At 42.8% G+C, this 21,741-nt stretch overlaps 1 long non-coding RNA gene across 1 annotated transcript; it reads left to right on the top strand.

The window, feature by feature from the left end:
• The first annotated feature begins 1,650 nt into the window (after positions 1 to 1,650).
• Positions 1,651 to 6,697, top strand: LOC129136017 (uncharacterized). The gene is made up of 2 exons (XR_008537251.1): positions 1,651 to 1,895; positions 4,221 to 6,697. It is a non-coding gene; the product is annotated as an uncharacterized LOC129136017 (long non-coding RNA).
• Positions 6,698 to 21,741: the final 15,044 nt, after the last annotated feature.

The following is a 21,741-nucleotide window of genomic DNA, read 5'->3' as shown; positions in this document are numbered from 1 at the left end:
TGAGTGGGCTTGATTCAATCCATTGAAAGGTTTAGGAATAGAGCTAAGGCTTCCTTGAAGAAGAAATTCCACCTGTGGGGCATGTGAGATTTCCAGCCTGATCTTCCTACCCTGCCGATTTCAGATTTGTCTAGCTAGCTTCCCACAACCGTATAAGCCAATTCCTTGCAATAAATTCTGATCTATATATTCTACATATATCTGTATGTATATCCATATATCTGTCTAGCTATCTAGCTAGCTATGATTTGAATGTGAAATGACAGACAAGAGAGGAAGTGTTCCAGGCCAGGATTTGCTGATGCCTGCCCATTCCAGGGAACCTCTTCTCCTCATGGGACTTTTGGAACTAGCTCTCCACTCACTAAGGAAAATGCATACTCTGTTGTCCCTGAGCTTCCTGCATCATCATAGCCATGGTGATGCCAAAAAGCAACAAGTGTAGAATGAGAATGAGCAATTTCTTTTTATTTTTTTTTCATTCAGCCAGTATTTCCTGTGTGCTACTCTGAGTCAGGTGCTATGCTACATCAAGCATACAGCAGTGAATGAAGGAAACGGGCCTCCTGCCCTCTTGGAGCTTGTCATCTAGTGGAAGAGGCAGGCATGTCAATGAGTAATTCAATGAGAATACATGGGGCTTTCATGGGGTCCCAGCAGGCTGCTGAGGAAGCACAAGGGAGGGGCACCCAACTCAAGCAGGAGGGCTCAGGGAAGGAAGGCTTCACTTAAGATGCAAGAGCCAAGTCAAGCCCTGAAGTCAGCCAGGTGAGGCTCACCAAGGGGTGCAGGGAGGAAATTCTAAGCACAGGGAAGAGTACACATAACCCACAGGTGGGCACCACAGAACATGAGATTGCCCGGGAACTTAAAGAACGCCAATATGACGAAATGCAGAGTGCAAAGTGCAGAGATTAGAAAAGATCAGTCACCCCTTTTTGTACACACTGGTAAGGAGCTTTACACTTTATCCTAAACAGGACCCCCTTAACATGGTTTTTAAAGCAGGGGAGTGACAAGGTAAAGTCTGTATTTTTTAAGTGTCAGCATGAGAAAGACAACAGCATGGTCAGAGAAGGCAATCGGGCCTGAGGAAGAGGATCTAACACAGGCTTTAGCTGCTCCAGGCCAAGGGCTTCCCCTCCCACTAGGGCAGCTGAGGGACCCAGGACAGTGTGTCTGCTGCTTAAGACCATTCCTCAGTGTGCCTCTCCCATCAGCCCTGCCATAGCCAACTTCTTCAGCCTTGAAGAAGTTCAATTATCTTTTTGGCTTTTGTTAAGACAACAGAAAGATGCAGGGAAGGGAGGAGAGGGAAGTCAGCATTTATCAAGCAGTTTGTTTTCCAGGTGCTAGGGTTAAGTTTTTTGTATGTCTTCCTTTCACTTAATCCTCACTCTAACTCGGCGAATATCTAACGCCCATCTCTCCAGGCATAGCCCAGTTGCTCAAGGAGACAGACAGGCTGGTTAACTGGTAGAGTGTCTGCCCCAAACCACGCTCTTCACCTTCCTGCAACACACCAGGAACCCCTGCAGCTCCTCTCCTGCCACGTCTAGGGTGGACCAGGTAAGGGCCCTCACAGCTAGAGTGCAGGAGCCAAGACAGGCTCGCTTCCTGTACAGTCACAGCAGCAATTGTGATGACACCAACACACATGCAGGCTTAGCTCAGGCCAGACCCTCACTGCTAAGGAGTTGCGATTATCATCCCTGATATAGAGGCGGGGAACCCAAAACACCAAGAGCAGTGGGTGCTTAGGAAGCCACAGAGCTGGGAGTAGAGCCCCAGCAGCCTGATCCAGAGCCCCTGTTCTTCACCACCACCCTGCCCTCCTCCAGGGAGCACAGTGGGGGTCCTGGAGCCTCTTTCCATCTGTTGGATCTCGGTGAGAGGTACGAATTGATCTTGAACGAAAGCCATGGGCTCCTCACCTTTCTCTTGTAAGATTCCTAAATTTTAGGGACTCTTACTTGGTTTGATATAGCTAAAACTCTGATACCTTTCATTGTCCTTCATGATTTTACCAACCTCCTTGGTTCTAACAATTGGAGTTTAAGAGTTACTATAGAAAATGTTCTGTATTTTAATGTATAATATGATTGCTGGCCATTTATATACAATGTATAGACTTCAAAGGAACAGAGTAGGAGTGATCAAATAACTGAATTATCCAAGTATTTCTTCCACAATCCCTTTTTTGGTGTGGGGTCATTTTCTTGGTGCATGTGGACATCTGTGCGATAGAGCAACCAGGGGAGCCGGAACACTCAGCCCAGCCTAAGCCTTTGTGTACAGGATCAGGTCCTAAAAGTGACAGCCATCTCCAGGTCATATTCTTCCAAGGAAAAGTCAGTGGTACCATGAAGGGGCTGGGTAAGCATTTGGAAGCTCACCCAGAAGTGGGGGCCTCATGGGTCCACTCCTGTCCTTCTGAAGGCCCACAGTTGAACCTCGGGCCGCCCCCTCCGGGATGGCTTGGTGTTAATTATGATGCAATCCCCTGGCCATGCAGCCTCAGCAACAATTTCGGGAGTCAGGGTCTATGTGCAAGGCCATTAACACTAAACATGTTTTAATCCATAATTGTGTGAGATTTATTTAATTTAGGGGCTTTATTTATAGTTCGATCGGAATTGTAATGTATTTTCAGCCCTCCGCACTGTGATCTGTCAATTTTTATGGCGTGTTTTAATTGTGTTCTTCCAGGCCAGGTGCAAGCAGTTTTCCAAAGCAGGCTGATCAAAGAAGGCCTCCAATTATGTGTGGGGGAGGGGAAGTGGCCTCACACAGACATGACCCTGTGCCACCACGAAAGCAGGGACACTGATGCTGGGTCCTAGGTCTTCTGAGAGCCACCATTCACTGATTGCAGGCACGGTGACCCTCCACCCCCAGCCTAGACTCCCATTCCCTGCTCTGGCAGAGCTTGTATGCTAGAATGAGCTTCCAAAAATTCCTCCACTCAGTTTGTTCCTTTGTTCATTCCTTTGTCCATTTAACAAACATTTACTGCGGATCTACACTGTGGTAGACTCTGTGTTCAGAATAATACAAAGATGAATAAGACGATGGCCCAGACTTCAAGCAACTTATGGTGCCATAGGGGAAGACAAATAAAAAATGATAGAATTTGCTAGAATTTGCTAAGCATCTATCTAGTGCTAGGCATTGAAGTATGCACTAGGGACACAAAGCTTGTGGATTCAGGGGATTTGGTCAAAGCTAATTTATCCTAGAGTAATTTGAATGACTATAAGTTGGCCAAGACCTAGATGCAGGAAAGCAAGTTCGTTAATACGGCAATTTGATCCAAACACCTACAGGTCTCTCGCCATCCAAACTGAACAGCTCCTGATGGTGAGAAATACTTCACTTAGTTAAACATGAGTGTGTCTTAGTCTTGTTTCTTTGAGTCTTGGTAATTTTCAAACACCATGGGAGTAGTTTTGCAATTCTTTATGCATCTTTAAGCATTTTATCTGTTTTTCTAAGTTATTTTCTTCCAAATCATACACTGCCACAAGCAATCAGTATTGGAGTACAGCACCAGAAATTGAAGTAAAAGAAGATGAAGGAATTGAAATGAGGTTCCCCCAGCTGGGAACACACATTGCAGAAAGGCTAATTCCAACAAAAATGGAGAATAATGTACCCCCAACTCTGTGCTAACACTGAGGCACTCAGCAAAGTCATGGGCCTTGTCCATGTGATTCATTGAGGTATCCTGGAACCTAGAACAATGCCTGACATGCACAAGTGATCAACAAATGTTCAATGAATAAATAATGGGTGGGGATTAAAAAAACAACAACTAGAGACAATGCTTTACTGGTTTAAAAAATGAACGGGTTTTGTCAGGAAACGAGGGAAGAAATCTGTATTAATTGAGTCCCTACTGTGGGCCAGGCACAGAGCTAAGTGATTTAGTTCTAAGTTATTAAATCCTCACAACAGTGAGGTGAAGTATTGTCATTCCCACCTAACAGAGGACACTGAGGCTCAGGGAGCTTATGTAGCTTGCTTAGGGTTACCAAATATAAGAGCTATAAGAAGAAAGGTGAAGGACGCCCCTGGCTAAGAGGGTGTACTTTCCTGCAGGCTTGCATAAGGCATAATGCATCCTAATTCAGGAACAGCTAATCATGGCCAAACATTACTCCAGAAAGAATTTTAAATATTGTTAATGTGTAACTATTCAAAATGCTTTCCTTTTATAGGTTTATAGAAGAATCGTTTCAGGGCTGAAGCAGTGATATCCAGTAACATTCAATATGAAGGAGCTCTGTGAAGGCTAATTTACAGAATCATGGCTGTGCTTTTTTAACTCTTCATGTATATTTAGGCATTTTCCTGTGTTTCCAAAAGAACCCTGTTCCTCCTGTTCCTCCTCCTCCTCCTGTTCCTCTTCCTGTTCCTGCTCCTTTAGGAAAGGCTCATGCAATGGAATCTGAGGCCTGTTGGTCATTTGCAAATCTTCATGGCAGTGGGCTCAAGTCAAGGGTGAGAGAGCCATGGGCTCTGATTTGGAAATGACCAAAGCTCAAGAAGCCTACATTCCTCAACATGAGTCCTAACTGAGGCTAAAGCAACGGGACACCCCCACAGCCACAAGACCATCCACCACCCAGAGGTCCTGTAGCTGAATAAAATATCAATCCTTTGGGAGTTAAGGAGAAATATAGCACCTGCTTGGGAAAAACTGGAGAAGACAAGAAAATTCAGTGCCATTCACTACGCATTTATTGAGGACCCCTGATCTCCAAGGCTTAAGTAGGACGGAGGATTAGAAAAGATAGCAACTAAGACAAGATTGTTCTCAAGAATATTACCGCAAGTGTTGCTAACACTGCTAGCCCTTTAAGGCCAACTGGGAAAAGCACAATCAGGCAGCCAGCCAGGCAAACTGGAGAAAGCACCCATTTAGACATTAGAGAGATCGCAGTTCAAATCCCCACTCCTCCCGTTAATACCTAACTGACATGGAGGGAATTACCTAACTTCTCTGAGCCCAAGTCTTCTCCTCAGTGTAACTGAGCTGCAGGGTTCTGAGGTTAAGGGGTGCCTTTGAAAGAAGAGGATCTGGGTGAGAGGAGGCAATGCTGAGGGAGTCTTGCTGGAAAAAGCAGCAATGTGGCAGAGGGCCTGATACAAAGGACACAAGTCACTATATCCTGGAAGGTTGCACGTGGAGGCAGGTGAAACCTAGTCTCCAGAGATTCTCTCATCTCTAGACTCTAGAGATTCTAGAGAACCTCCCAGTTTCTGTAGAGAGTCAGGAAGCCTTTATTTTCTTAAATCCATAGGGATTGATGAGAAGATTCATGCAACAAACGAAGGGCTAGTAGTAGATAAGGCTTTACAGGTAGGCTGGAGCAAATTGAGAAGTGGAGTGCTGTCCTAAGGCAGTAAACTTTATCCTTGAGGAGATGAAGGTTTGAAGACAGGAAGCTGGTGCCTTAGGAGGTTCACACTGGTGGCTGGGGTCTGGGAGAGCAGTTAAGAGGCTATACTGATGGGCCCAGTGAGAACCCATAGGAGCGGGAGGGAAGGAGGAGAGGTGTTTGTCAAGTGAAGGGATACAAGTGAGAATTGTTATTAATGGGATCTGGTGGGGAGAGAAGATGGCTTTATCACTGGAGAGTTCACTGAATTCAGAAACCCAGGAGGCAGACAAGTAGGGCTGGCAGGAAGAGGATCAGCCTAGATTTACAGCTGCCAAAAGGAAAATGCTAGAAGGATGCTCGTGTGCAGGGAATATCCTGCCGGCAGCGGGAAAGGGGCACGGGGCACAGGGCACAAGGAGAAGCTGATGGCCAGATGTAGATGTGGGAAACAGCTTCACAAAAGTAAGGGCTGAAAATGTGTCGTTGGATACAAATCCCTAAGGGAGAAAGGGCAGGGAGAAGAGGGTCAAGGCAACACCCCAAAAGACCACTGAGAAATAAGGACTTCGGGATGGAGACCAAGAAAGAGCAATCTCAAAGGAGTGAAGAAAGAAGAGTTTCAAGAATGGTGCTGTCCGTGGCCAGAAACTGCGGCTGTCATGGGGTATGGAGGAGACAGCATGTGAGTAGGTGACAGCGAGGACACAGGTGACCTGTGAGAGTGACACAGTAATAGGTGAAGAACTGAGATTGTGAGGGTTGAAGGTCAATGGTTGAAAGTGCTGAAGAAGAAGCGGGAGATGAGAGGGAGGGATTGAGCCTTCTAGAAGATCTGTAAGAGAGGAGAGGAAGGCCAGGTAGTGGTAGCTTGCAGAGAAAGTTTTCTTGAAGATTTGGTGTTTTCTACAGACACACAGGGGAGGGAGCAGGGGAATGAGAGAGACGGGAAGATGTGAGAGAGAAAGGATTCATAGAAGACAAGAAGACAGGCCCAGCAGCCCTGAACAGGACCTGGAAATGCAGAACTCCATGCAAGTCTGACTTCTGGCGCTGGAGAACATCAGCCACTAAGCAGCACAGGCAGAGCCCATGCCTGTGCTGTCCTCACACCCAACACGAGGACTAAGTATTGGCTTCATCATCAGTGAGATTTCCTAAGGAGAATTTCACACTGAGGTGATCAGTTGTGTGTTGCGGGAAGTCAGGGACCCCGAATGGAGGGACTGGCTGGAGCTGTGGCAGAGGAACATAAATTGTGAAGATTTCATAGACATTTATCAGTTCCCAAATAATACTTTTATAATTTCTTATGCATGTCTTTAATCTCTTAATCCTGTTATCTTCATAAGCTGAGGATATATGTCACCTCAGGACCACTGTGATAATTGTGTTAATTGTACAAATTGATTGTACAACATGTGTGTTTGAACAATATGAAATCAGTGCACCTTGAAAAAGAACAGAATAACAGAAATTTTTAGGGAACAAGGGAAGACAACCATAAGGTCTGACTACCTGTGGGGTTGGGCAAAAAGGGTCATATTTTCCTTCCTGCAGAGAGCCTATAAATGGACTTGCAAGAAGGAAAGATATCACTAAATTCTTTTCCTAGCAAGGAATATTAATATTAATACCCTGGGAAAGGAATGCATTCCTGGGGGAGGTCGATAAATGGCTGCTCTGGGAGTGTCTATCTTATGCAGTTGACATAAGGACTGAGATACGCCCTGGTCTCCTGCAGTACCCTCAGGCTTCCTAGGGTGGGGAAAAACTCTACCCTGATAAATCTGTGGTCAGACCGGTTCTCTGCTCTCGAACCCTGTTTTCTGTTGTTTAAGATGTTTATCAAGACAATATGTGCACCGCTGAACACAGACCCTTATCAGTAGTTCTGCTTTTGCCCTTTGCATTGTGATCTTTGTTGGACCCTTATCAGTAGTTGTGCTTTTGCCCTTTGTCCTGTTCCCTCAGAAGCATGCGATCTTTGTTAGACCCTTATTAGTAGTTCTGCTTTTTGCCCTTTGAAGCATGTGATCTTTGTACCTACTCCCTGTTGTTACACCCCCTCCCCTTTTGAAACCCTTAATAAGAAACTTGCTGGTTTGAGGCTCAAGTGGGCATCATGGTCCTACCGATATGTGATGTCACCAATGGTGGCCCAGCTGTAAAATTCCTCTCTTTATATTGTCTCTCTTTATTTCTCAGCCGGCCAACACTTATGGAAAATAGAAAGAACCTATGTTGAAATATTGGGGCAGGTTTCCCCGATAGTTGTGGACTCCATCACAGGCTGTTTCAAAACTCTTTGCTGTCTCAAAAGTAAGAGTGAAAACAGGTGACTAGGTCCTCATGACACACCTGAAAGTGGGTGTAGTTGTGACAGATGTCGTGTCCCTGAGGCAAGGCCCTAAGTTTCAGATTTCCTGGGAGGTTAAGGTCACATGTTGCGTGCATGCATAGGAACCTTGCTTCTCCGCAGCCTGGGCTTTTCTGATGTGAGAAAGGACAAGGCTGCCGAGCTCCTTTTAAATAGTAGGTTTTTTTAATCTAGATTTACATTGCCAGCATTGTCATGTGTGCGTGTGTGTGCGTGTGCGTGCATGTGTGTGTGTATTCTAATGGTCTCCAGAATCTGACCTTGCACAGTTCTTTTTACATTTTTATTTTAAACTTTATGATTCATGATTATATGAGTACCACATAAATACATTCTTTTTCATTTTTATTTATTTATTTTGAGACAGGGTCTCACTCTGTCACCCAGGCTGGAGCTCTGTGGCATGACTGCACTGCAGCCTCAGATTCCCAGGCTCAAGCAATCCTCCTGCCTCAGCCTCCCAAGTAGCTGGGACTACAGTTATGTGCCACCACACCCGACTAAACATAAATACATTCTCATGGTTAAAATTTTTCAAGCAAAATAGGTTTTGTCTCCAGCTCCCTATCTAATCCCATCCCTACCAGGGAAAATGTACTTACACATTCAAATATGTAATTATATTTTGTGGGAAGTTTTCCATAAAAAATTTAGATATTGATCTTTGCCTTGCTTTTTAAACTTAGCTATAGGTCTTAGAGATCTTTCCACGTCAGTATATTCAAATCTACCAACATTATTTTGAAACGATGCATAACTTGTTCTATAGTATGGATGAAGCATGGTTCATTTAATAACCTACCCCTCCCCATGATGAGAATACAGGTTGCTCCAATTTACAAGAAAAACAACCCCTTTAAAAAGTGGGCAAAGGACATGAACAGACATTTCTCCAAATAAGACATATATGCAGCCAACAAACATATGAAAAAATGCTCAACATCACTGATCATTAGAAAAATGCAAATCAAAACCACAATGAGAAGCCATCTCTCACTAGTCAGAACAGGTATACTAAACAGACAAAAAACAGCTGCTGGAAGTTTGCAGAGAAAAAGGAACACTTTTACACAGTTGTTGGGAGTGTAAATTATTTCAACCATTGTGGATGACCGTATGGCGATTCCTCAAAGATCTAGAGGCAGAAATACCATTTGACCCAGAAATCCCATTAGTGGGTATATACCCAAAGGAATATAAATCATTCTATTATAAAGATACATGCACACAGATGTTCACTGCAGCGCTATTCACAATAACGTAGGAGCATGTTATGTTCTTCAGGATGGGACCACTTCTCACAACTGCAACCAAAATGGCAGCTGGAATTGGTGGCTGAGTCATCATGCTCATTGGGATTGCAGTGAAAATGGTGTGACCCCTATCATGCATCAGAGGTTGCACAAACTACCTCCCAGTCACTCTGGGGTATCTTTGGGAAATTTTTATTTACCCAGGGACCTCTGACTCAAGCCCCCGCTTCCACTGTGTTGATGCTTCTTAGGGATCATTTCACCGCCTCAAGTGCACAGTCCCTTTCCTCATAGCACTGTTCACACAGGGACTCTTGGTAAGGCGGATTTAAAGTAAACCCTTTTTAACAATATCTTAAGGTTTAGTGCTGTTGGTAGTGGGCATCCTTGCCTATCATTGTTCCTGGGAATTTCTCATCGCCTCCTGTCTCCCAGCCAGTTGCTCAATACTCTCCCCTTCCCACCTTTCCCTCTGTATCTTTCCATGCAAAGCAGCTTCTCCATCCCCTTGTTTTCATGTGTTCTGTATAGATGATCCCCTTTACTCTTCTTCCCACACTTACAAAAAAAAAGTCTTGGGAAATTATTTACTAAACAAAGACTTTCCTATCCCTAAGAGGAGCTCCAACGCCAGTGATTAAGGTAACATTTTTTCACCTCTTAAACAGGTAACTACATTATCCTGTGATGCCAAGGTGGTACATGCACCCCAGGTCACATTGTAGGTACTCAAAAGATGTGTAGATTGGCCAGGCAGTGGACAAATGACATCACCCATTGAAAAGAGTGGATTGATGGACTGATTTAAGAGTGGTGGAAAGGAAATGTGTGGAATTTCATAGGTATGTCCCATGCTAAAAAGGAAAAAAAAATGGATTTTTAAAAACCATTTTAGATTACTTTTTAAATAGGAATTGCTTCTTTTGGACTAAAGTAACAAGAGGCTGGATCTCCAAATTATCTCCATGCCTTGGGTTAGCCAACACCTGGTACCACTGCCAAGTTCTGCCCTACCTTTTCTGAAAAGCCTCTAAGGTAAATTCTCTTTGGAATTCATTGGTTGACCTGCTTCTTAATGTAAGGATTCTTTTTAGTCTGTGAACCAAGTCTTAAAAACTGAACATCATGAGCAGATGTGAATGAAATTGTGGAACCTTAAAACTTTCAAGAAAGCCAGGAAATTGTGTTGAACTTAATTTCCTTAGGAGGAGAAAAATAATTTCATAGAAAACAGCCACAACTATGTTATTTTCATTGTGTAACTAAGAAATAGTAGATTCCTTATTTTCGTTACATGTTAAAATAAAATATGTAACTACTTTTTTAGAAATAAAACCACCTAAAAACTAATTTGCTATTTGCGTGCGCACACACACACAAACACACATTTTACAACGTTTTATTGTCTCAACTTGCCTTGAGTGTTTTTCACAAACCATTCTTTCCCAGCAGAAGCCTTCCCTGATCAATTTTAACATTCAGTGATTTTTTTTAAGATCGATATAAATAATCTCTAACATACACACAACAGAGATTGTGAAGAATTTTCTGATTTTGCCCCAAGGGTTCTTCTACCCACGCAAACTTTGTACTCTTGTAGTGCTGTGAGGACCATAGGGTAGCCCCTGGGAGAGCCACAGGGAAACTGAGAACTTAAGGAAGGTGACTCATTTAACATTCTATATTTAGATGGATTTTCTATATGAAAATGAATTTTTTAATTGCTTTTTTTTTTAAACTTTTTGGCCAAGCATCTGAACTCTCTTTCTCTGTGTTTGGGAATTCTCCATCACATGTGTTTTGGTGAGAGCATCTATCAGTCAGATTACTTTATACCCTGGTAACAAATAACCCCTGCAAATCTTAGTGGCTTGCAAAGGTTTAATTCTTGCTAAAGCTGCATGCCCCTCATGGGCTCATTGTGGCTCTGTTCCATGTCATCTTCCACTTTTGGGATTCAGGTTGATGCAATAGTCCAATCTAGAACACTGCTGTTCTTGAGGCAGAGGGAAAGTAGATGGCAGAGCACGCATTGGCTCTTAACGCTTCCACTAGCACACCACCCACAGATTTTCCTCTAATATGCTCCTGGCCAAAACAAGCAACATGGTCAAGCCTGATGTCAAAAGGGCAGGGAAGCATAATCCTTTCCCCTCGGAGGGAAAAATGAATATTTGGGGGCAAAATTACAGTTCTTGGAGGCAGAACCCTCCTTTCCACTATGGGCCTGAAAAGACTAGACTAGCAGGGATAGCCTAGGATTGACCAAACAGATCCACCCACTTGGACTCTCTGAATTGAGAGTTGGCATTACAAAAAAAGCAGGATCAGTGGAGAAGTCATTCTGGGTCTACATGGCAGCAGTGCTGGCTGTGGTATACAACATGCAGTGCCAATGACAGCAGCCAGGTCCTCACTGGGTTAGTTCTGTGATGTCATTTTGGCTGTCATTTGCCTGTTTTTCAGTCTGTCTTATTCCTGTTTGCTTTCTGTGCTTAGTAATCCAGCCTTCTTAGCAATTCTGTGAGCCACCATTACTATCTATCTTTTCTGTGTAAGCAAGTCAGGGCTGTTCGCTGTTGCTTTCAACTAAGAACCTGATTGATACGGCAAGGCTTCTGGCCAACCCAAACCTTTCCTAAACTCAGTTTCTGATCACCAGATGATTATTGCCCTGGGCTTCTTATCCCTACACAAATTAAGAACATATCTGCCCAATTTGCACTAAAAGCTATTGGATAGGAAAGCCTGGGAGGTTCCCGATTCAGCATGGGTTCCGTGCCCTCATAGATTGAGAGGTACTGGGTATTTTTTGAAAGACAATAAATGTGAGAAGGGCCTTGTTAGTAGTTGGAGGCCTTAGCAATCTTGAATCAGGAAGTATAATATTACAGCAAGGTTTCATTAGGGTAACTATATGTTCTGATTTGTTCAGGACAGTTCCTAATTACTACTATTTTGGAACTGTTAATGCCAGTCAATTAATTTTAGTGCCTCCCTTTCACCTTAGACAATAAATTCTATATAACATATAATAAATTTTCTATATATCATAAATTTTACATATAATATATCATAAATTATGTGTGTGTATATATATGTATGTGTGTGTGTGTGTGTGTGTATATATGTATATATATATATGTATATATATATATGTATATATATATATATATATATATATATATATATAACCCTGACTGGTCTACTTCAAGCAGTCCCTTGCCATGTTACACATATTTTTGTTTATTTCTCAACTATATTGGAAACTTTTAAATTTCATCCTGAGCCACACCCATAGGAAATCAGCAGGTGTGCTTGTTAATTATTAAGGGTATAAGATTCATAAATGGGGGAAGTATGAAAAGTGAAAAGATCAGGATCTCTCTCAGATAAACAGATCTCGGTTCAATTTCCAGTTCTAATGGTCTCTGTTATTTCCTGGGGCCTCAATCTTCTGAACTTTAAAGCGAGAACAATCATGCTTATTTGTAGGTGTTGTGGGGCTTTAATGAGGAAACGTGGGTAAAGTGCTTAACATAGAACCATGTGCATAGTACAGACTCGGAGATAACGCCCTTCCCTCCACAATTTGATCACTGTGAATATTCTACAGTTCCTATGTCCACCAGGTAGCTGGCCATCCCTGGGCACTTCTCTGTCCTTTGGATATTTGTAGGAGAAACATGATTCTCCCTAACTGTAGGGCTGGATTGAGAGTCAGAATTTAGGTGAGTCACATAGTAGCATTCCTCACATTCTCTATCATGTTTAAGTCTTTTCTCTTATTACACACACACACACACACACTTTTCTACCACGGCCCTTCTTCCCAATCCAACACAAGGTTCATTCTTTTAGACAGGTAACTTCGTAATAAAATTCCCACACATTCTCATCAGAGCAGCTGGACGGACCGGCACCATTATCTACCTCTCTCGGTACACACAGCCTGTGTCTCGGTCTCAGTCCATTTTGTGCTCCTATAAAAGAATATCACAGACTTGATAATTTATAAAGAACAAAAAATTATTTCTCACGTTCTGGAGACTGAGACGTCCATGATCGAGGCGCCAGTGGCTTCGGTGTATGGTGAGAGCCGCTGTTTCCAGGATGGTGCGTTGATACTGCATTGTCTGGAGAGAAGGCACGGCGTCCACCCCCATGACTGAAGGTGGAAGGGCAAGAGGGCCAAATGCTGCACGAAGCCTCTTTTATAAGGGCTTTAATCACATTCATTTGTGAAGCCTCATTTATAAGGACTTTTCGTGACCTAATTACCTCTTATAGGCCCCACCTGTTAATGTGATTACATTGGCCATTAAGTTTCAACACCTGAATTTTAGAGGGGATGTATTCAAAACCATAGCAGTCTCTCTCTCTCTTGCTCTCTCTATCTCTCTTTTTCTCTTCAAGCCTGCTGTATTTTCCTCTCACATGCAACTGGCCAATCCACTTTATATCTCACAGTCCAAATCCTGGACAGAGCCAGGTGAAACAGCTAATTGTGATCTTTGTGCTAGGCCTCCTCAAAGGTCACCTACCAGCCTATGAATGGGCTGCCCTTGAGTCAGGTGCCCATGCCTGGTCAGGCTCTGACCACTGTTTTGCAAAAATCAACCTAACACAGCTTGCCTGTGTAGGGGCTGAGGGTGAAGCAGTTTTAACTAGCAGGGGAAGTTGGGCTGGGCAGACACTGTGATGCATATATCATATGTTTGCACTAAAATATTGAAAAATGCCCTAATTACTAAATTCAATGAATGCTTCCCAATTTTTGCCTTACCTGACCTCTCTGGAGTGTTTTATATGGTCGACCACCCACTCTTTGATACTTCTAACTTCTTTACTTTCACTTAACTTCTTTCCTTTCCTTTCACTAGAGTCTAGTTCTCGCTTTACCACTCTTGTCGATCTCCGTTGCTGGTTTCTCTTCCCCACTCACCTTTTACTTTGAAGAAGCAGCTAGCCCATGACGTTACCAACATGGACATAACATCTAAGATGTTCTTCATACCTAAGCTCTTGTTCCCCAGTGTTTCGTCAACCTGTATGTGTGTGAAAGCAACCTGGAGGGTGTAGATAGTGACTCAGGGGTTCTGTCTATTAACCGCAATTACAGGGCACTGAAGAGCTCTAGTGCCATGGTCAGGAGTTAGGAGTTATTTACTATTCTAGAGGGAAAGAACTTTGCTTGTTAATATCACAGAAATTCCTCCTCTATCCCTATCCATCACAAATTTTTGAAGTGTTCTCCATATCTACCAACATATGACATATCTACCAACATGAAAGCTGTTCACTTCAGACCAATCATTTTTGTAGTCACTAGCTGTACCTCCTGCTGTAATGTCTTATGCCACTCATCCGACTTTCAGGCTCTCTTGCTGGAAACAAGCCAAAGAATATTTAAACCTAAAGCAGAATTTAAGTCCATGGGTTTTTCTATCTGCTTTTATTTTAAATCTCATCATTTTTATATGAACTTCCCTCTTTTAAGGACATTCCTATAGAAACCAAAAAGTAAGAAATGCATCATTTAGAGCTGTGGGGTGAGAGGGCGCGGGAGGCAGATTTCATTCCCTTTGAAATCAGACTGCCGGGGGACCTAACTATATACTTCCTGTTCTTTTTTTTAGAATTAATATACAGTAGAATTGACTTTTTCTCTGTGTGTAGTTCTATGAAATTTACTACATATATAAATTTGATTTACCACTACCACAAACAAGATACAGTAATGTTTTATCACCTCAAAAACTCCCTCCTGCTCTCTCTCTGCAATCATACCCCACCTCCACCCCAAGACCTGGCCATCACTTACATGTCCTCTACCACTATGGTTATGTCTTCTAGAGAACATTGTAGAAATGGAAGCATACAGAGTATAGCCTTCTATCATAGTTGTCTTATGTATTATGTCCACATACATTGAAAATGCCATCAGATGATGTTGTATTTTTTGCTTTCAAACCATCAAAAAACAACAGAATAAAAATAATATATTAGCCCATATATTTATCATTTCCATTGCTCTCTTTTTTTTTCTTAAGGCTCCAACTTTTCTTCTGGTATCATTTCTCTTCTTTCTGAAGAATTTCCTGTAGCAGCTCTTTTGGAAGATGTATGCTGGAAAACAATGAGAATTCCTTCCTCTGAGAATGTCTTTAATTCAGGTTAATTCTTGAAGAATATTTTTCCTGGATTTAGAATTTGAGTTGACAGTTATTTTCTTTTAGTACTTTGAAAATATTTTTCTACTTTCTTCTGGCTTTCTTGGTTTCTGATGCAAAAACACAATCATTCCAATGTCCCCCTGTAAGTAAGGCATCATTTCTCTTGGGTTCTTTTCTTTTTGAGATTTGCTTCCTTATCTGTAGAATTCAGCAGTTTGTTGTGCTGCATGTGAGTGTGCATTTCCTTAGCTTTATCCAATTCAGGTTTACCGAGTCTCTTGAATCTGTAGGTTTGTGTCTCTTGCGAAATAAGTTTTTAGCCATTATTTTTGCAAATATTTTTCTTCACTGAACTCTTTCTCCTCTATGTCTGAAACTTTAATAACAGACATGTTAGGTGTTTTGTTGTTGTTTCGTGGTTCCCTGAGACTCTGTTCAATGATGTTGTCTCTATTGTTCAGATTGGATAACTGCTATTTTCCTGTCTTCAAATTCACTGGATTTCTTCTATCATCTCCATTCTGCTTTTGAACTATCCAGTGGCTTTTTAATCTTAATGACCTTATTTTTCAGGCCGAAAATTTCCGTTTTTTTCTTTATATCTTCTATTTCCTCGTTAAGGCTTTCTAGCATTTCATTTGTTTCAAAAGTATCTGCCCTTATTGTTGGAGGATTTAAATAATCCTTGCTCTTAAATGTTTTTTCTGATAATTCCAACACCTTCATCATCTCTGTACTGGCATCTGTTTTTGTTTTCCCTCATGTAAAAGGAGATTTTCTTGGTTCTTCATAGACTGAAAAAATTTGGATTGTTTCTTGGACATACTGAATATTGTGTTGTATTAGTTATCTCTTGCTGCATTACAAATTACTCCAAAACTCAGTTGCTTGAAACAACATTTATTGTCCCATTGTTTCTTTAGTTTGGGCCTAGTTGAGTCCTCTGCTGTGGGGTCTCTCAAAGGGCTACAAGCAATATGTTGACCAAGGATCTGTGATCTTATCTAAAGGCCCAATTCAGCTAAACTGGTGGTCACTGGCAGCATTTAGTTCCTTGCTGGCTGTTGAACTGAGGACCTCAGTTCCTCTCTGGCTGTTGACTAGAGGCCGCCATCAGTTCTTTTTGACATGAGCCTCTCTCACATGGCAGCTTGCTTCATCAAAGTATGTAAGCCAAGAGGGCAATAAGTTAGAGTACTGAAGATAGAATACAGAGTATAGAGGCAGAATACAGAGTATGGAGACATTTCACATTAGCAAGACAGAAGCCAGAGTGTTTTATAACCCAATCATGGAAGGGATAGCTCAAGATTTTTACCATAGTCTCCCACAGTTAAGGGAAGGGGATATGAAACTCAGTATCTGGGAATCATCAGGGGATATCTTAGAAGTCCACCTACTGGTGGAAGCAACCCAAGTGTCCATCGATGGATGGATGAATAAACAAAATGTGGCACACACACACAATGGAATCATATTCAACCTTAAAAAGGAAGGAAATCCTGACACATGCTATACAACATGGATGAACCTTGACGACATCATGCGGAGTGAAATAAGCCAGACACAGAACGACAAACATTGTATGATTCCGTTTATATGAGGTAACTAGAGTCATCAAATTCATAGAGATGGAAAGAACGGCAAGGGAAATGAGGAATGGGGAGTTAGAGTTGAATGGGTACAGAGTTTCAGTTGGGGAACACACAAAAGTTCTTGAGATGGATGGTGGTGATGGTTGCACACCAGTGTGGATGTACTTTATGCCACAGAACCATACACTTGAAAATTATTCAAATGGTAAATTTTATGCTTTGTATATTTAACACCACAATTTTTAAAAAAGAAGTCTGCCTACCACACATGTTACGAGATTCTGGGTCTTGTTAAAATCTTATGGAGAATGTTGATATGATTTTCAGGAGGCATTTGACCTCATTGGGTTTAGGCTGCAAGTTCCAACCAGCCTTCTGAGGGTGATAGTTCCATCATCAGTTCAGTGTCCAAAATCGTTGCAGCACTGTTTGGATCTGTCCCATGTGTGCACCACGCAGTAGCCAGTTTGGGACATAGTCGGCCATCTATCCCATAACACACTTCTCAATGTCTGTGCTCTGCAGGGTCAGCCCTGTGCATGCGCTCCTCAGGGGTAAGCTCAGGAACTGCTAACTCTAAGGGGTCACTTTCCCAAGGACCTCCGTCTCCATGTCTCCCTGGAACTTTTCAGCCTGGCCTTTTCAGTCCTCCGGCTGGAAGGCGGGTGCTCTGCCCTGCACCTACTGTCACTGTGCTCACTTCCAGGGCCAAGTGGTGGGAGGACAGATGGAAATAAAAAGCAAAAGGGAATTTGCCACCTTCTTGGGACAACGGCTCCTCCACTAAGGCAGGAGGATTCCCTCCCGCAGAGTTTTCACCCCTGACGGTTCCTGTTGCCACTGCTTCTTATGTGGGTTTGGGGCAGGCACGAGAAAATGGGCAAAAAAGAAAGAGAAATAGGAAATTTCTCCCTCTGTCTCTGAGCATTCGGTGTTTTCTTCTCTACTCCTTGACTGGCGGAAGGTTTCTTCTAGAGACCTCTCTGATCACACCCTGATGTCCACTTCCGGGTTTTGGATTTTGATGAGTTCGGCCCAGGGCATCCTGGAGGGGAACAAATGGCAAAGTGCCGCTATTTCGGTGGGACTTTGGAGCCTGGTCGTCGTCCTCGGTGCTTCTGCTTACTGTTTACTTTTCAGAGCCCTCAAATGGCTGATCCATGCACCTGTCTGGGTTTTAAGCTGTGTTCAGTGAGAGAGATGGGGTGTGCTTACCCCGTTTTGAGCCTGGCTCTGACTTTGGCATTTAACAAAGGACTCCATCCGCCTTCCCACCCCCATTTCCCAATCACTCACCCAGTTATGCTATTAATATGAATTGAATGCCTACTGTGTACCACAAACTATGAGGGCAAGAGAAACATTGCATCTTGAAGGTATTTAGAACACAATCCCATCCGAGACACAGCTTCCTAGATTTCACCTATATTTCACCTTCCTGGATTTCACAACTTACTGGCTTCCCACGCCCCTCCCCTCCCCGTTTATGCTCACAGTAGATATAAGAAAAGTGAGTGGGTTTTGTGTTTTGCTGTTTCCTTGAGAAGGCAAGTACATATATAAGCCTGAAACCATCCTTACTTCCAAGCTCTGTGGGTGAGGCCGAGGGCTTTGGAAAGAGTGATATTTTCAAACACACAGGTTTGTGGTTTTTGAAAGAACAGAAAGCATAAAAGCATAACATCTTGTAGGATTACTTTCGGCTGAAGACCAATTGATGTGACATCTGAAAATAATCAAATAAATGTCTTGTTTTGAGCCTGCAAATAAGTTTGTGAAACTTTGGGAGGAAATTCTCCACTTATGGAAAAAAAATAAGAAAAATTGAAATTGAGATCATGGGGTAAGAACAAAGAACGGGAATTATGAGAGTGCTTTGAATTGTTAATAGCATTTATATTTGTAAAAATGAATCTCTCTAAAAAGGTGGAAGTGGCTAATAATCTTAAATCACCTAACATGGCACATGCCCCAAACCCTGATAACCTCCAAATTCAATTGCTTATAACCATTTTTTGGAGCATTCCAAAAACTCGAAGTTGCTACACAATGCACGGAACTCTGGATTTAAAATTTTTGAAGCCCTTGATTTTTTTTTTCTCCTGAAAGCTCTTACATTTGGAAAGAAGTCAAGGTATAGTCTAACCCCAGAAGATCAAAATATATTGAACTTTTTTTGTAAAGATGATAACAGCCAAGAAAACAAAAATTGAAGTGAACACGATGATGAAGAGAGTAAAGAAAGATAAAGACAAGGCTGAAGGTGGCATTCATAAAAGTCCCAGCGCTGAAGGGAGAGGCTGTGCTTGCAGAAGAAAAAGTCTGCTAGCCAAGGTAAGACAAATTAAGACGGGTTGGTGAGGATACTCTGAGGCAAAGAAAATTCACCGTTATCAAAAACCCGTGCTCAAGTTAGGAGAGACTGCAGTAAAGAGAAACTTCCCTCTTGCTTCCATGGTTAAAGGGTGACTTAGAGTTCCTGCACTATTTCATTAATATACAAGTCGAGTGTTGCTAATACCAGTGGGGATGACAGACAGTTTTACTTTGTGAATTTCTGGTTTCTAATGATGCATTTGAGCTTTATTTTTTACAGCTGTCCTTGTCTTAATCCTTTACTTTTTTCTCCCTGGGGTTTAATGGTTTCTAGTTACATATCAGCATTTTAAGCAGCATGTTGCCCGTCAGGCAGCGCAAGGCTTCTGATGGTTATGGCATTTGGGTCACCACTAGTTCTCTGGAAGGACAAGTGCTCCTGTGAACAGCACAGCAAACTCCCTCGTATGATTGGAACACGGCAGCGCAGGTTCAGGGCGCATGCTAGAAATCCAACCAAATGCCTTTTGCAAACAGCAGCTCAATGAGGATTCCTGCCATGAGGCAAAATGCTTGGAAAGTTACTATGCGCTGGCATCACTGGGTTTGGGGTCAGCATGCTGAAACCGGGACTCATTATGTTCCTACCATGCCAACTTGGTGCAATTAGCCTAACACGATAATTTCCTGAAGCCATATGTTGATCTTTAGGGGAGGGAAAGCTTCATACGCCTGATGGCTCTAAGCTCTGACTGGCATGTCCCAGCTTCCAGCAAATTTCTGTAAATCAAGATAACACACAGCAATCAAAGATGAGGTCGGATGGCCAGCCTGGACAGAGAGAAAACTTAGAGCAGGGTTATGTACTTGTTGCAGAGAGTGGGGCTTTTTCTTTTCTTTCCAAGGAGGGTTTCAGAGAAAGGTCATAGGGGTAGCACTGTGTGTAAGGCTGTTCCTCCCCACCCCGCCCCCACCCAAATCAAATCAACAGAAGGACCTAGAACACAATAAGTTATGTTCCAGGGCTGCATGGCCTGTATTCCCATTGGAGACCTATCAGTGTGAACTAGCACTGTTGGGAAATCTCCTCAGCTACCCCTGTTAATCAATACCTCTGTTCATTATACAGCTTTGATGAATATGGGTAATGATTGGGTGCCCAAGAGTCAGGTGACTAAAAATAACTGCTCCTTACTGAGGATCTATAGATTTTCCCCCCAGTATTACTTCAGGCAATTCAATATTCTCTGCTGCCCCTCTCCAAGCCCCCACCCATGCGATCCTCTCTAGTCTTCATTGATAGATCAGCTCTGGCCTCAGAGCAGCTTTATTAAATTAGTAGCACTTAATCTACTGTCATATTGTCAACTGACACAGGGCAAACTAGCAGGCGGCAAGCCTTCCAGTGGCTCAGGAGAGCAAGTTTGCCACAACCCAGGCAGTTTTGACTAGCTTTGTGCCAAGAGCTGCCTTCATGGTTGTCTCTTCACTGAACAGGAGTATTTCCATCATTTGATAGCATTTAAAACAACTTTTTTTTTTCCTAAGGAGAAGGAGGAGCTATTTGAGGGAGAATTCTTGCCGATTACAGACTTATTATGACAGATGAAAAGATCATAATTATACTTGGATTCCCTGCAGGAGTGCCTTAACACATCTGTGACATCTAATAACCACATGCCTCAATGGGAGGCTGACTTTTCCAAAGTTGCTTAACCTTTCATTTCTTTGCTGTCACCGAAAACCCATCTATGGGTGCTCAGAGAAATCAAGGAGGGAGACTCCATCAAGGCTAGGTGGCTGGCATCCCTGATGCTTTGGGAGAGACACTCAGTCAGTGATACCTGAGCCTGGGTAGCTCCCTACTGGGGGCCTGAGGGGTACAGGCAGCCTGTCCAGAGGCCTGGGGCCAGGGCATCGCTCTAGAGTCCACGTAGCTTCGGTATCTTCGTTAGAGTCCAGGGAAAACTGGAGAGGCGGGTAGGACAACCTGGGGAGATTTGAGCAGATCTGGTTCTGCAGATGAACAGACAATACTAAATCGAAGGGGAGATTTCAGCAAAAGTTATAGTCTTGGTTAGTCTAATTTTTAACTTGGATTCGTTTAAGAGGTGGGGGTGATATTAAACACTGCTGAGTTGAAAGCACTTTTTATATAATTTCAACTTTTATCTTAGATACAGGGTGAACATGTGCAGCTTTGTGAGATGGGTGTATTGTGTTACACTGAGGTTTGGGGTACGAATGGTCCCATCACCCAGGTGGTGAGCACAGCACCCAATAGGCAGCCTTTCAGTCCTCGCACCCCTCCTCCTCTCCCCAGTGTTTACTGTTCCCACCTTTATGCCCGTGTGTGCCCAACGTTTAGTTCCCAAAACGCACCTTCTCTACGCTTCATCCCATAGTCCCCACGCAGGACGACAGGAGGAAGAAATGTTGCTGATTATGACATCTTTCCATCTGCCAGTTTTATTTCTAGATTATAACAAGGACAATTTGTGGAAAGTTGCTGCCAAGAGACTATAAACTGAAAGACAAGCATTCAGTGTGAAAAAATATGAAGTCATCATCCTGGTGGCTGCTGTCCACAAATTTGAAAGGGTTGGGAAGAAAATTTATTTTTGAAAAGCTCAGGTG

This window comes from Pan troglodytes, chromosome 11, assembly GCF_028858775.2.
Source record: "Pan troglodytes isolate AG18354 chromosome 11, NHGRI_mPanTro3-v2.0_pri, whole genome shotgun sequence".
In the NCBI taxonomy this organism is placed as follows: Eukaryota; Metazoa; Chordata; class Mammalia; order Primates; family Hominidae; genus Pan; species Pan troglodytes.
This window is presented reverse-complemented; position numbering and strand designations above follow the sequence as displayed.